The sequence below is a fragment of the Eulemur rufifrons genome, chromosome 1 (genome assembly GCF_041146395.1).
Source record: "Eulemur rufifrons isolate Redbay chromosome 1, OSU_ERuf_1, whole genome shotgun sequence".
Lineage (NCBI taxonomy): Eukaryota > Metazoa > Chordata > Mammalia > Primates > Lemuridae > Eulemur > Eulemur rufifrons.
The window spans coordinates 43,998,963-44,014,837 of NC_090983.1; positions in this window are offsets into that span (position 1 = coordinate 43,998,963).

Here is a 15,875-nt window from a genome sequence, read left to right on the forward strand (position 1 = left end):
TAGGTGCACTGTACTGTGAGAAGGGCCACTTCCACACCTTGATTCCTAGACCCATGTATTCTCATTATAGAAAAATGAGGCCCATATATAGTGGTCACTGGTTTAATGCATGGGGCATGGATTTTAAAACAGCACATTAGTTTTTCAGGATATTGTCTCCCATGTGGTGTCATAAATTAGTTTTAGCAAGTATTTTTTTGGCCACAATAGTGATTTTTTTTTTAACTGAGTTATTGTAGACTGGCTCATAAAATTCCTAAGTTATATCTGACCTGGGAGGGAGGGTGATATTCAAACCACCTCAATGCTGCCATTGGGCATTTATGGCACAGGTACAGGTTAGATATACAATATGGACCAAAATGTTGTGTGCTCCATGTAATCATAAATTGGACACTTTTTTTTAATTCCAAATTCAGCTCAGTTTGGGTGTGCCCTAACTTTGAAGTTTCAAAGGACAGTCATTGCTGGAATGAGGTGACCATATCACCCCTGTGTCTATTCTCCTCAAACTATTCCAATTCCATTGTCACTTCCCTTAGAAACATTATATCTAATTTATATTCGGTATAAATGAAACAGCAAAACAACTGATGTTTCAGGTATGTGGTAGAAATCTGCCTCCCATCACACTCAGACACCTGTCTTAGTAACGTGTCATTTTGATGCATAGTCACAGAGCTACAGATGCCTTGCAGTTTAGGAATTTCCACCCATGCCAAATCAAAGCAAATCTTCTTCTCTCAGGTTACCAGAATAAAGACAAAATAACAAATATATCCCAGAAATTGTGAACCAAACAGCAGGTCAAACTCGGTACTTGTTAGTTGAGTATTCAGGGGAATTCTATGTTAAAGTTTTTGTCTGAATTATCTAGAAACAGGCTTAGGTGGAGCCCATAAATCTTCAGGATCCCTGTTTCCCTTTACCAGCTTCAGCTGTGCATCAGCAATAGATTGGGAGAAATAACTGAGAGTATTTTTTTCTTGCTCTGAGATGCTCTCATTGGAATAAGTTATCACATTCCTTCCATATGCCTGGTTGTCATAACCCACTTTTTGTGCCTTCTTCCCACTCTTTTACTATGACCACTTATCACCTGTCTTAACCCATATGGTGTCTGTCATTCCCCTCTCTCAGGTGCAATAGTTTCCCACCAGTTCTCTAAAGCTATACTTTCTGCTTCCCAAAAACCAGATCAAGGGTTTTATTTAGTATAAGAGATGAGGGAAGAGGTCTTTGGTGAAATTAGAAATGGCTGCCACTCTCCTTCCCCACTAAGCATCAGAGGCATAGCTTTCTTCTCTGTGGCTGTCCACTGAAGTTCATAGACAAGACCATATGTGAGATATAACGACTCTCCCCAATATCTGGAGCCCCAGGGGCCTGACATTCTCATACTAGACTAGGCAATTTGTTAAAAATTTATAGTGAATGTTTGTATTGGCATGTACGGATCAGTCAGCCTCCCCTCTTCCCTCCCACATCCTTACCACCCTACTCCCCCACCTCGCTGCCACAATATGCATGTTAATCGAATGCTTGGGTACTGTTTTTCCTTTTAATCACCTGTCTCTCCATATTTCAGGTTAGTTTTTTTGCACTAAAACCTCAGTTCTCTGAAAGATTCAAGAAAATCATTAATTTTCAGTTTGCCAAGATATGTTTCTTCTTTTATATGTAGCAACAACATTTTTTCCAACTTTCTAAGCTTCCAATCTGCAACTGCAAGTCCCTTTCTGATCTTTTTTTTAATGGTATTTTGAATTTATGTTTAATTTTTTAGCTTTTCTCATTTCTACACATGTGTATTTTTTTATTACCTTTGAGAATCAATTTGCCATTGAAAATTCCACATTTTTATTTTTAATTTTAAGTGTTTTGTTTTATTCTTATATTTATTTTATCATATCTTCGTATATTTTGTTTTTACATACCTTTTCTGAATTCTTATAAGGTCTGTTTTTCCTGTACAGTGACAATTATCTTTTTTAAAGTATTTCAATTCATGACAAAATGCGTGAAACCTCTCTTCTCTATTCTGTGGCAATATTTTTATTATAATTTTCTCTTTCTGATCAGTGAGTTTCTGCCTTTTATTATCTTACTTATTTACAAAATATATTTATTTATCCATGCTCATTTTTTCTTTCTCCTTGTTCATTTTTAAATGAACTGGATTTTTGGGACCTGGTATTTGCAGGAAATTTCTGACAGGAGTGGGCATGGGTGAGTAGCATCATACTTTTCCAGACCAGCTGATTTTCCCAACCTGAAAGCTTTTTCTCTGATGACATGAAGATATACTTATCATGCACATGTAGCTCACCTTTTTTGAACCAGGCAAGATCCAGGGAAGCTATCCCTGCCAGCCATTCTAAACTCAGTTCCTGTCCCACTGTTGGAAATAAAAGGTATTTATATTGATTTTGAACTTCTGCTGCCACTGATGGGCCCTCTCAATGTTCTCTGTGTTTCTACCTTTCAGTTTCTTGTCTGTGGCTTCTATTTGATCACATATGCTTTGGGACACTCTTCCATATTTTAGGTTGCATAAAATGTATTTGTCTCCAAACAGTTATGTAAATATATATGTATATATGCTAATATGTGCATATATTTATTTTTCCATGAAAAAAAATATTTACAAGTTTTTATATATCCAGGAATATCAAATACTATGATTTAGACACATGTTGCATTTCATCATAAACCTAAAGGTAGGTGTTATTTTCCATTTAACAATAGACATATAACATATTTTGGATTACTGTGTACTCACTTGTAATATAGAGGTGATAATTATCTTATAGAAGAGATCATTAACAGATCATTACATATACAGCTGTTTCTAATATTTTGTATTTAATATGACATAGCAAAATGATAGAGAATAACTATCTTAATGTAGAGAAAATACATTTCAAACTTTTGAGCCAAGATAGTAGACAAAGGAAAAATAATCATTTCAAAGCTATCATGTTTCTGCTAAATATTTCTTATTGTGTATATATTCAATTAACTTTTAATGTGAAACCATTTTCAAATCCTTAAGAACCAGTAGTAAAATATTGTTATCTTTGGTTGAAAGTAATATATTCATCCGCATTTGTTTACAGAAAACTTTCAGGATGTAATCTTGCTTATTTCAGGTTGCTTCAGATTAAAATTTGACTCAAGGGTTTAAGTTTTTATGCATATGTCATTTACAAATTATTTAAATTCACATGTCTGAATTTGATATAGAGATCAATAAAGTGAGATCTCATGGCTTTAGTTGATTTTTTAGTATTCTCTGGATAGGACCTGGTTTGTGGAAAACATGATTTTGTACGAATTTAGTTTTTAATGTTGGTATATTGAAGCAAAAGTGCCACTAAAATCTGTCTATATTTTTAAACATCAAAATTTATTGCTGAGCATATGCAGTAAGTAATTTTATTTTTTTCTCTTAAATCAACACTGGCACCATATTATAATGTTGTAAAAGCAAAATTAAGCAGATTATTTTTCTCAGTTTTACATTTTGACTATTCCTTCAAATAGTCAAAAGTATTTGACTTACTTCAAATAAGATATTTAAGTAAATTAACACAAGGATGTACTTCGTGAATTTTTTAAATAGTCATAACAGTCCAACATCACAAATCTCATGTGTTTTAAACCCTAAAATGCTGCTATATCATATATAATTTGATTTCAAAGAATGGAATATGCTGTATTAATATGTAGATGTATTTTCATCTACAGTGTTATAGAAGTTATATATATGTTATTCTTTGTAGCCATATTTTCTAAGAGACTCACATTTACATTGGTGGGGCTAAAACACCCCACATTTCTTGCTGTCCTTATAATTTGGAATGACTATCCTATAAATATTTCTCCACTGTATCATATTTCTGGCCTTTCTCTACTCCTCTATGTTTGCTTCAGATGGGTCTTTGGCTTCATGTGCAACACTGGTGTAGTGCAACACTTTCCAGCAGCCAATCTCCTTCCTGTAGGGAGAAAACTTCACAAGTTGGCCATCACTGGCCATCACTGGCCATCCCACAGATGTGGCAATGTCCATATCAAATACACCTTGTAAAGAAAAAAAGCAACATAGAATCTATCTAGAACTCAAAAAAAATCAACGAGAAACAATCAAACAACCCCACCAATAAATGGGCAAAGGACATGAACAGAAACTTTTCAAAAGAAGACAGAATAATGGCCAGCAAACATATAAAAAAAATGCTCAACGTCTCTAATCATTGGGGAAATACAAATCAAAACCACAATGAGATATCACCTAACTCCAGTAAGAATGGCGTGTATCAAAAAAATCCCAAAACAACAAATGCTGGGGAGGATGTGGAGAGATAGGAGCATTCTTACATTGCTGGTGGGACTGCAAATTAGTGCAACCTCTGTGGAAAAGAATTTGGAGATACCTCAAAGAGCTACAAGTAGAACTACCATTTGATCCAGCAATACCACTATTAGGCATCTACCCAAAGGAACAAAAGTCATTCTATAATAAAGACATCTGCACTCAAATGTTTATGGCAGCACAATTCACTATAGCAAGGATGTGGAAACAACCCAAGTGCCCGTCAATCCATGAGTGGATTAATAAAATGTGGCATATGTATACAATGGAATAGTACTCAATTATAAGAAATGATGGTGATCTAGCACTTCTTATATTTTCCTAGATAGAGCTTGAGACCATCCTCTGAAGTGAGGTATCACAAGAATGGAAGAATAGGCACCACTTGTACTCGCCATCAAACTGGCACTGACTGATCAACACTAAGGTGCTCACACAGTAGTAATATTCTTTGGGGGTAGGGGGTTTGGGGGTAGGTAAACTTACAACTAATGGATGTGGTGAGCATTGTGGGGGGGAAGTGCGTGTCTCAAATTATGGTTGGGATATGGCAGAGTCATAACATGTAACAAAAATGTTTGTACCCCCGTAGTATCCTGAAATAAAAAAAAAAGTAACAGTAATTTAATGGAATTTTATTTTTATTTTAGCCATTTCTTTTGAGATTGAATAGTAAATTCTATCAATTTCATTTCAGTGTTAGGCTCATTTACTTTGTTAATAAAAAGAAGTAAGATTATATTTCCTTATATTATGGAGGCTGCTGAAATAAAACATGGGGTATTCTGATAGAAATCCATGAGATAAAAATGGGTGTATACTTGAGGCATAGGAGCCCTATTATATCATTGAGGTATCCAGTCACCAAATTGTACTTCATTTCTTGTTAGCAGTCAATCAAGAACCATCTCTCATTTTCCTAATCCCCCTTAAGAATCATCTGGTAGAAGCTCAGACCTTTTAAGAAGATGCCTCATTTTCCCTTGCTCCTGAAGTTCCCCTCGGGTGTCATCTCTCTTAGTTCAACAAGCTGAATAAAGGCAATTTTTTACTTTAGATAAAAGTATGTTCTTGATGGCCTTTGTTGGTGGGTTTTAATAACTCTGAAGCTTCCACTGAGATTTTGTTAAGCCCTTTGTTTCCACAGATTAATATTCTTTTTTTTATTTATTTTATTTTTTTATTTCAGCTTATTATGGGGGTACAAAAGTTTAGGCACAGATTAATATTCCTAACATAAAAATAGTATGCTCACCTAGTGTTTACGTCTTACAGGAGGCAAACTTGCCAATGACAGTAGGGCAAGCTAATGCTGAATCTAGGCTCCAGATATTTCATTGAGCCCTTCAAAATCCTTTTTTTTTTTTCCTCCCTTAAGAATAAAAAGTCTGGGACTCTTTAGTCAAATGATATGTTTGTACTCATGTTCTCTAGCTCACAAATCATTGATTGGCCATTAACCATTCTCTCTGTATTGTTTTGTTTGGTACTGACCTGTTTATTAGAGGGAATTCAAGACCAATGTAGTTCTGATAAATGTGTTTCCAGCTGAGCCTGAAGAGAAAAAGCTCTACTTAGACATTATCTTTTTAGGGTAAACTTTACTGTGTCATTCATCAACCCATATCATCTCTTTTCTTGGTCATGTTTATGTATATAAAATTTTGGCTTTTAATGCTATTTTCTCTCCATAAATTCTACTTGCCAAGTGAACTGTTGATATTTCAGGTGAGCAGGCACAGGCAGCTTGACCTTAGATTGAAGATCAAAGATATGCACAAGAGATGCTTTTGCTTTTGATTGATTGTCAGCCATCCTCTAATGGATTGTCTGTTGGTAGATTTGTGTAACCTTTCAGCACTTGTTTTTGTATTATCATTCTTGACTTTTTCTTTCTAATGGGCATGACTGCACCATGGGCAATTTAAAATTGCAGTAGTCACTTTGGAGAACTTTTTGATATAACCAAAATCATTTATTTGAGATGCACTTTGGAACAAAATGTGAAAAAAAAAATCATGAGGAAATAATTTGTTTCTATATCAGAAAAATCACTTCGTTTAATACAGAAGACTTCCCTCTTTCTTTTTCTGTACCATGAAGGTTAATAAGTACCAACTTATGAAATTTTTATGGAATTGCGAAGGACCCAAATTATTGTTTAAACCAGCTATGGGGTCTCTCTCTCTCTCTCTCTCTTTCTCTCTATCCCCCACTCCCCACTCTATCAAAATTAATTTTGCTTCATATGTGCCTTCTCATTTTGTAAACAGAACACAATTAGCCTCTAATGCTAAACTTTAACTCTCTTCATGTCTGTCTATAGCTGGCTCACTCTAATTTCTACTTTTTTCTTCATCTTCTTCTCTTTTCCCCTTTTCTTAGGAAGTTAATGATTGTAAATATATATATATATATATAATATATATACACATATATATAATCTAAGAATATCTGCTATAGGCAAATAGGTATAACACAAAGGGGGGGAATTATGAACAACATTTTCTATAACCTACTGGTGTAAGTGACTGTTCCATTAGGCTTTACAAACAATTCTATGTGTTAAAGGCTTACATACATTTGAAATTAGAAAAATCAAAAATTTCCAACAAAAAAAGAAACACCTTCTTATTCTTTAATTTTGTTGTTTTTTCTTAAGGAAGCAGCTTTACCAAAGAAAATTAAGTTGCTATGTTATTGGCCTTGTTTAATATATTGCATGAGAAGAGGGAAAACAAGACAGTTTAAAAATAATTTTAAAATATTTAAATATTCTTTAGAGCTCAACTTTTAAATACAGAGGTTTATAAATTGTATTAGAAAAAAGTTCATGTGATATTTCTATGAGAATGAATATTTGTGCATCTTAAGCCATTTTAAGTTACTTTTAAGAAAAGATTTCTGTCTTTTTCTTAATTTTACTAAAGCATAAATATGCCAGTATAAAATTTTAGTCTGTGCAAGACTAAGGTTTATTTTCTTGTAGATTTCCTTTCTAAATTTCTTACATTAATTTTAAGGATCCAGTAAATTGTAATTGATTCCATAAATTGTTTAAGACTACAAAGAAACTAAGTTTACCCAAAAAAATGTTAATAGTGGAATTCTTTTATAGGAGTTTAATTTTCTGAAATTGTTTCCACCTTACCAATCATAAAGATTTAACGTGGATTATAACTTAACTTTGTACTGTAATTTCCAGATCTTTGATTAGCTTTAAAATTTTAAAAGTCATATTAAATTTAATTAGTAGATAATATTTATATATCTAGATAATATAATTTTAATATAGATGCAGTTTTAATATATAGTAGCCATCAGTTATAATTTTAAAGAAAGATGTATAAAAACTTTTGACTTACATTAACATCAATATTCCCTTTCAAAAAAAAGGTAAACAGTATGGTAATATTATAGGGATGTTTATGCAACATCATAAATATGTTTCTGTTTATCAAAAAAAGATTTTGTCTTAAAAGAAAAAGTTTTCATTTGAAACAGGATATATATTTAAAAAAAGATAAAAAGTGAATTTGAGCATATATATTAAATAAACTTTATTATTCCTCTGTATAATATAAACAAGTAATGAGTTTCACAGGAGCAATGAAACATGTTAAAATATAACACAATTGATTAAATGTGTTGGTGTTCACAAGAAAGTTGGGTATAATGCAGTTTAATGTCAAGAATTTCATACAACCTTAACTATGAGATCACTCTAAATTGAAGAAAAAAAAACTACGTTGCATATTGGCAAATGCACTTTTAGTTGCTTTTTAATAGACAAGATTGGATTTGGAGATCTGACTTTACCTAAATAATCAAAGTTATTAGTTCATAACTAGAGGCATAGTTGTGAATTTAGAACACAATTGGGGGCATCAGTCAAGCATAATGGGAACAGTTTTGTTCACATATGTTCTGTTTTAAAATGGAACATCATAACAGTTCAGTGGAGCTCAAAATTATAGCTGAGAAGTGATCAGTTAACCACCCTCACAAAACTGCATATGGGAAATAGACTGAAAAATTAGTTTCTTAACATCATCGTGTTGCTGCAGCATTACATTCATGGAAAGATCTAAAGAACATTCTCCTCAAAATAAATAGAAATATTTAGAGATATATTAAAATTTAGAAGAAAAAATAAAAAAAATCTATATTTTCAGAATAAGCGTGTATTTTTTAGATCACATTTTTAAAACAAATTCTAAAACCAAAGCTAGGGAGATTAGGAAAACACTTCCTTACCATTATAAGTGATACTGAGGGCAAGAAAGATAATGCAGAAAGTTGGCTCCATTTTTACAAGGAAAAATATTTCGTACATGTTTACATTTTGGAGGCTTTTGTTTATTGATGTTTCAAAAATAATGATTACATGTTCATAGTAAGAAAGACACAGAGTTATGTGACAAGAAAAGAACGTGTGCTATGTAATGTCCCACTTGCTTCTTTTTAATTTTTCCTCATGGGAAGTGTCATAACACTAGTACTGGTTTATGCCAGTGCTGGTTGGAGGTTTCAGTTAGTTAGGATGTATCAAATCCATAGGAAAAGAAGATGAGAGCATAAATGAGGACTAATAGTCTACCAAACTCTTTTTGTAATTGCTGATCAACAGCAGCAAAAAGAACGCTGTGGAATAAATTTACATGGCAGAGAGAGGCAGTGTAGTAAATTGGTTAAGAATACACATTCTATATCAGACTTTGGATTTGAATCCTAAATAAAGCATTTTTGTGTGACTATGAATAAGCTAATTAATTTACCTTTGCTTTAGATTCCCATTCATAAATTGGGGATAATAATACCTGAATCATGGGCTGTTGCAAAAATCAAATATTCCTCAACAGACAAAATGTGCTAAGAAGAGTGCTTGGCATGTTGTTAGTACTATACAAATATCTATAAATCATTACCATTATGATGATATTTATTCCATTAAAATACACTCCCTTAAATAGCTAACACTTTTCTTTAAACAGTGATACTAAATGACCTGCTCAAAACATAGCAGGATCAGACTGAGATCCTAGTTGTCTAGATTAGAAATTGGTCCTTTCTCCCCTCTTCTGACTCAGCAGAGCTGGATCCCAGAGCAGAGGTCTTCACATCAGAGGAAAAAAGTACCCAGGAGCACAGCTCCTTGAATGCCACTGCTTGTAGACTTGGCACGTTACTCTTATTAGATATTTATATAACTAAGTCATGTCCATCTTTAATTTCTCAGATTAAATGTAACCTTCTAAATGACATAATCTTCTTTGGCACCCAATTTGAGAATCTTCTACCTTTTGTAGCTCTGGAATCAGTCTCTTCCTCCCTGCCAAAATTGATTTCTCTGGAGAAGCATGGAACTTAGAAATCAATAGCTTGATTATATTTGTGCTCATTGTTCCTAGTATGTCATTGCTTCTACTCCAGTTCTGATCCAATACCCGTATACAGCAGTTTATACTTTTCACTTTCCATATTTGGAACTACCTTCTAAAACAGTAAGAAATCTCTCACTATCTTCTACATATTTATATATCTATTCAAGTTTACAACGTGCAGATATGAGTTTAAGAATTGTCAAATTATATCACTACTAAAAAAGCAAAACTTCTACCTAGAGTTCAGTAGTGACTTTTTTTGATTTCAGAAAAATTAGGGAGTACAAGTAATTTTTGTTACGTGGATAAATTGCTAAAGTCAGGGCTTTCAGTACACCCATCACCAGAATAGTGTATTGTACTTGATAGGTAGATTTTTATCCCTGACCCCGCTCCCGCCCTCCCCCTTCTTAGTTTCCAATGTCCATTACTGCTCTTTATGGCCATATATATCATTCATTCAGCTCCCACTTATATGTGAGAACATGCGGTATCTGTTTTTCCCATTCCTAAGATACTTCAGTTAGGATAAAGGTCTCCAGTTCCATGCAAGTTACTGCAAATGACATTATTTCATTTGTTTTTATGGCTGAGTAGTAATCCATGGTGTGTATATACACACAACGTTTTTTTAATCCACTCCTCAGTTGATGGACACTTAGGTTGATTCCATATCTTTGCTATTGTGTGTGCTGTGATAAACATTTGAGTGCAGGTGTCTTTTTGATAAAATGACATCTTTTCCTTTGGGTAGATACCCAGTAGTGGCATTGCTGAATCAAATGGTAGGTCTACTTTTAATTCTTTGAGGAATCTCCTTACTGCTTATCAAAGTTCTCTTATGGGGAAGAAAGTAAACATATGAAATAATAAATGTATGACATTTATGAGTAATGTTGGCTCTGAACAAATTTTTGAAAACTTAGTTGACAAAATTTTGGATTAACTGAAAAAAAAGCATGACTTTTGAAATCTTTGCCTTGGTTCTTAGTGTTATCATTCTTTACACTGAATTTATTTCTTATTAAAATATGTAGTTTTTAAGGTTTTTTCTCACAGTATTATGTAATTTTTTTAGCATGGGTAGATGGGCGTGTTGCTTGTATGTTACCGTATAGCTGACATACATTTTTGTCTATTTATTATCTTAGTAGTTTTATGGTGTGTATGTACCATAACCAACCTATCGCCTATGAGAAACATGTAAAATAATGTATTTAGAGCCATTGTTACAAGTTTATAATGTGTTTTTCTATCTTGTTTCTTATGTATGTTATATAACATTCAAACAGAATTTTTTTTTTTGATTGAGAAAAGGATACAAAATGCAAAATCCACAATTTTGATATCTGAAAATTGCCCATTGTTTTGCAGTACTTTATTATATTGTGTGTCTTATCTTTTTTGAGCTTTTAGTTAGCTAGTGAATGGATACATTAGACACTTCTGGGTTTTAGTTGGGATTTTACATAGCTTGCATTTTAATTCTTTGGTTCTTTGCTGTTTCTATTAACACATAGCATTATTTTAATAAATGTTATAATACCAACCTACTAAATCTGGACTATGTCTGTTTATTAACCTTTACATGTTTAATTAAAATAAAAAAATAAAGACAAAAGAAAAAAGAAAGACTAAAAACTTAGATACAGTAAAGTAGCAGACAATAATATAATGGAAATGTACCTAATATTGCAAAATATGAATTTTAGGGAACATTTTACTTTTAAGATATAATAATAAGGGCCCTTATTCCAAAAAAAGACAATTAAAAATGATGAAAATGAATTAGTTTTGCATTTGTCATTTACAAAAGGAAGTGAGTAGAATAAAATAATGATGCTGAAAATGTTTATAAAAATTTGAAGGAGAAAATGATAATTTAACTTGAAAGCCTATTAAAATTAATGAAGACATTCTTAAAGGCAGTAATATTTGAGAACCATAAAGAAGTATATAAAATTGGTATTTAATGTGGCTATCTTTGGGCTTCAGAATCAGAGGTCCCTATATATAGCAGTGGTTGTTTTTGAAGAAATTACTTTTCAGTTTCATTCTATTTCTCCTGTCAGTAAATAAGAAGATAATAGAAGTACTATCAACAAAGGAAAAAGGGATTATTGCCTTCATAAAATTAATGCTTCTCTAAATTTTGAAGCCTAAATTTCAAAACATTAAAGGTCGAGTATGTTATTTCAAGCTGGGCCAATCTCTGGTTTTCAATGACTCATAAAGATGATTTAAAAAGACATGTTAGAACAAGATGAAGCTACCGATCATAATTGCTAAATCTGTGAAGATAATTGATTATACAAAGCACTATATGCTAGTTTTGAAATCTGTAGTGTGTTCGCTTTTTCACCCTCCAATTTATTCAAAATTAACTCTTTCTTTGATGGACACCCTATAGGATACTACATACAGACAATTTAGTGATATTGCTTTTTATATTGCTAAACTTTTCTCTATTTGAGCAAGCTTCTTATACACTTTCAACATTTACATAGGCTATTTTAAAATATTTTACAGTTTATTTTTACGTTTTAAACTGAAAACCATCTACACGTAAAGACAAGTAGTAAAACTGTAATTATTTCTCAACTAATGCTAAGACGCATATCTTTATTATATACTATTTAGCATATACTATTATATACTGTCTTTAATGGATATCCACTGCTCCTATATCTGGTAAACTTTGAAACAGTGGTATTCAAAATGTCATCTGTGGACTGCTAAGAGGTCCTCAAACTGTTAGCTCTCTGTCCATGAAAAGATAAAGAGCTTGCATCAGAATGTAAATCTGCCATTTGACAAAGCACATGGTTTAGTTTGGCTCCCCTGACCCCCACTTTTTATAGCAATACTTTTTCTATATAGGAATTTGTACATCAATTAACACACTGGTACAAGGTCCTTAACTCGTTGCAGACTGGCATTTTGAGTAGCATGTCTCTAAATCAGGGTTCAGTAAACTTTTTTTCTGTAAAGGGTTAGGTAGTAAATATTTTAGACTGTATGGACCATACAGTTTCTGCTGTAAATACTCAACTCTGCGGTGCAGCATGAAAGTAGCTGTAGACAATATGTAAGTGTATGTGTCTGACTCTCCTCTAATAAAACTTTATTGATGAACACGACATTTGAATATCATGAATTTTTACATGGCATGAAATAGTATTCTTCTGTTTTTTCCCCAACCATTTAAATGTATAAAGATCATTCTTAGCTAATGAGTCATAAAATTTTAAAAAAGTAATTTGGTAACTCCTGATCTAACCCATCCTCTAAGTATCATTTAAATTATTATTTATAATATAAATCTTTCTTTAACTTTCCTCAATCAGATTTAGTAATTCTTTTTCCTATACTTTCTCTAAAATTCATTTACATCTACAATGCACTTTACTGAGTTTCATTTGTGTGAAAATCCTTCCCCTCCCAGAAGGTTGAAAAAACTTATCTCAGGTTCTTCATCAATTAAGTATGATTGGAATTAGAACCCAAGAGTCTTGCACCAAAGAGTGTGTTTTAGTCACTCTAGTACTTGTCAATTCTTAAACTGTTTGTCAGCTAGAACTAAGAAGGGATTGAGAAACAGAACTCAATAGGTGGAGAAGGAAGCATATTTTGATATTCAGTGAATTAGCATTTAGGAGATCAAAGTGTCAGGAGCTTTAATGGATTCTGAAAAAATTATCTAACCTTTTGAGTTTCTGTTTCTTCAGCTGGAAATTTAAGGATATTATGAGATATTCCCTAAGTTTCTTTCATTTCTTCCATTTTTATGATTTTAGAATATCAGACACCATAGAATCATGTAATGATTATATTTTATATAAAATTTATATAGTGAGTATCCAAAATACACAGATTTGTATATTGAAAGGACAAGAGAAGGAGAATGTCAAAGGAGGTTATATAAACAGAATAACATTTTTAATGGCTCATTAATTAATGGAGCACAGGAAATAATTCAGTAAACACTTTAGTATATAAAGTGATTATGCTACTGATTTTACCATGGGATTAATGAAGTTTGAGTCTGGTCTGGTGCTAAATTATAGCATTTACAGATATGGGCTCTGTAAATTTGGGAACTATCCAAGCACTGACATCAGCACCTTCAGACAAAGTCTGCAATCATGTGATTCTGGGACTAAGCTAATCATATTATCAACAGAGCAGAACAAAAATTTTAGTTTCACCGGGCTGCTGATACTAACTCTTCCGATCTCAGTTTACATCATCACCAACAGTGCCACTCTGTCATTGTTCTGTTTGGAACTTTGAAGTCCATGCAACAAATCTCACCTAATATTCCTGTCATTTTGGTAAGGGCCCAAGATAAAAGCCCCATTGGTTTCTAGTCTCGTATGCACGCTACTTAGAGATTATTTATTTGCCTATTCCATGTTCCCCCTGTAGTTTCCGCCAATATTTTTCCACTGGGTCCTCCGTAACTTTTGTTCCCTGGTTTAATAGTCATCCAGGGTATCAAACCACTCAAAGGAAACCTAGGAATAAATAAATCCTGAATTTCTTCCCACAGGAAGAGTAGAAGATGCCAAATTCCTCAGCTACCATTTTTTTTGGAGATAAAGTTGTCTTCTTTCTTGTTCTTCAAAAAACACAAACGTGAATGACTTCTCCTTAGATTATTATCTTTTTAAAATTCTGCTTTACTTAGTGCACTCCTCATATGCTATATATTGCCTTTCTAGGCATAGAGAATTATTCCCTATTGATTTTAACACTTTGTTCAGTCTTCACTACTTCAACAGCTGCAGACCAGATAAATCATAAGAATGATATCATATAGTGCTGTCTCCCTAGTAGGTAGACGACATAGGTTGTCAATATTAAAAAAAAAAAACAAAAAACAGAACACCCAGTTAAATTTGGGGTTCAGATAAATAGCAATTCTTTTCATTCTAAGTATCCCCCATTCATTTAATAACTATACACTGTAAATTTTATAATAATAAAAGAATGACTAAAGTTGTTGCTCACGACACAAGAATCACCTCCTCTAAGATGCCAAAGTAGGAACCCCTAGACTGAGATAGGTTCCTCTTTTTAATCCTCTAATATCATTACTATAGTGACGTGGTATGTTTTCCCCCCACAGAACTGTTATAGTACATTCATCTGTGCTTGTTTCTTTTACCTCTACTTAACTTTGAGCTCCTTGAGGAAAAAGTCCATATCTATTTTATTTACTAATTTCTTTTTGAAGTCCTAGTACATGGCTAAGTGTCTGACAGATAGCAAATTGTTCATACTTACTGAATAAAACATTAACTTCTTGGTGTCTAATATGTAGAGAAGTAATTCAATCTAAGCAAGTCACATTTTAGAACACAATGGGCCATAACTCAAAGGTATATTAATTTTCTGTGTGAAAATTTTTTATGGTTTTAGTTCCATTTATGTCAAAACATCTCTTCTCTATTCAATCTTAAAATAAAGTATGCATTGTATAAACATTTCAAGTGCTCACATAAGATACAGAAGTAAATCAATGTTACTTTAGCTGTCAGTAAGAAAAAATGTATGAAAGGCAGAAGATTTCTATACTACTTATTGGCCCACTGTTAGATGAGCTGGCACTAGAAGATAAAATATAGAATTTGAATACCTGTGGCACATTATCATTAATCTTCTTGGAAATGAATATTTTTTTTTTTCAGTTTAATTTCCCAGAGATCTACTTCGCTGAATTCTTCCTAACAGGGCTTTCAAAGCAAAACACTTTATTTTTTATGTTTTATATATGCAAATATTAAATTTAATTCACATCTTAAGAAAAGCCTATTCTTTTTATGAAGTAGTGTAGAAGACCAATACTGCACTTCCCAAGATCTGTACCAAATAATATCTCTCTCTTAGTGACTAAATACAATTTTATTAAATACTCATAGATGTTAAGCCAATAAAAATGCATATTGTGGAATGACTACAAATCATAGTACATCTTTGAAGCATATACATATTAGTTATTGTGAGCAGGTTTAGAGAAATAAGATAATTTAAGAAAATAATAAAGTGGTTGAAAACATTTTATATAAAATGTGGTATGGCCAGGTGGAACACATATCAATAACATGTAA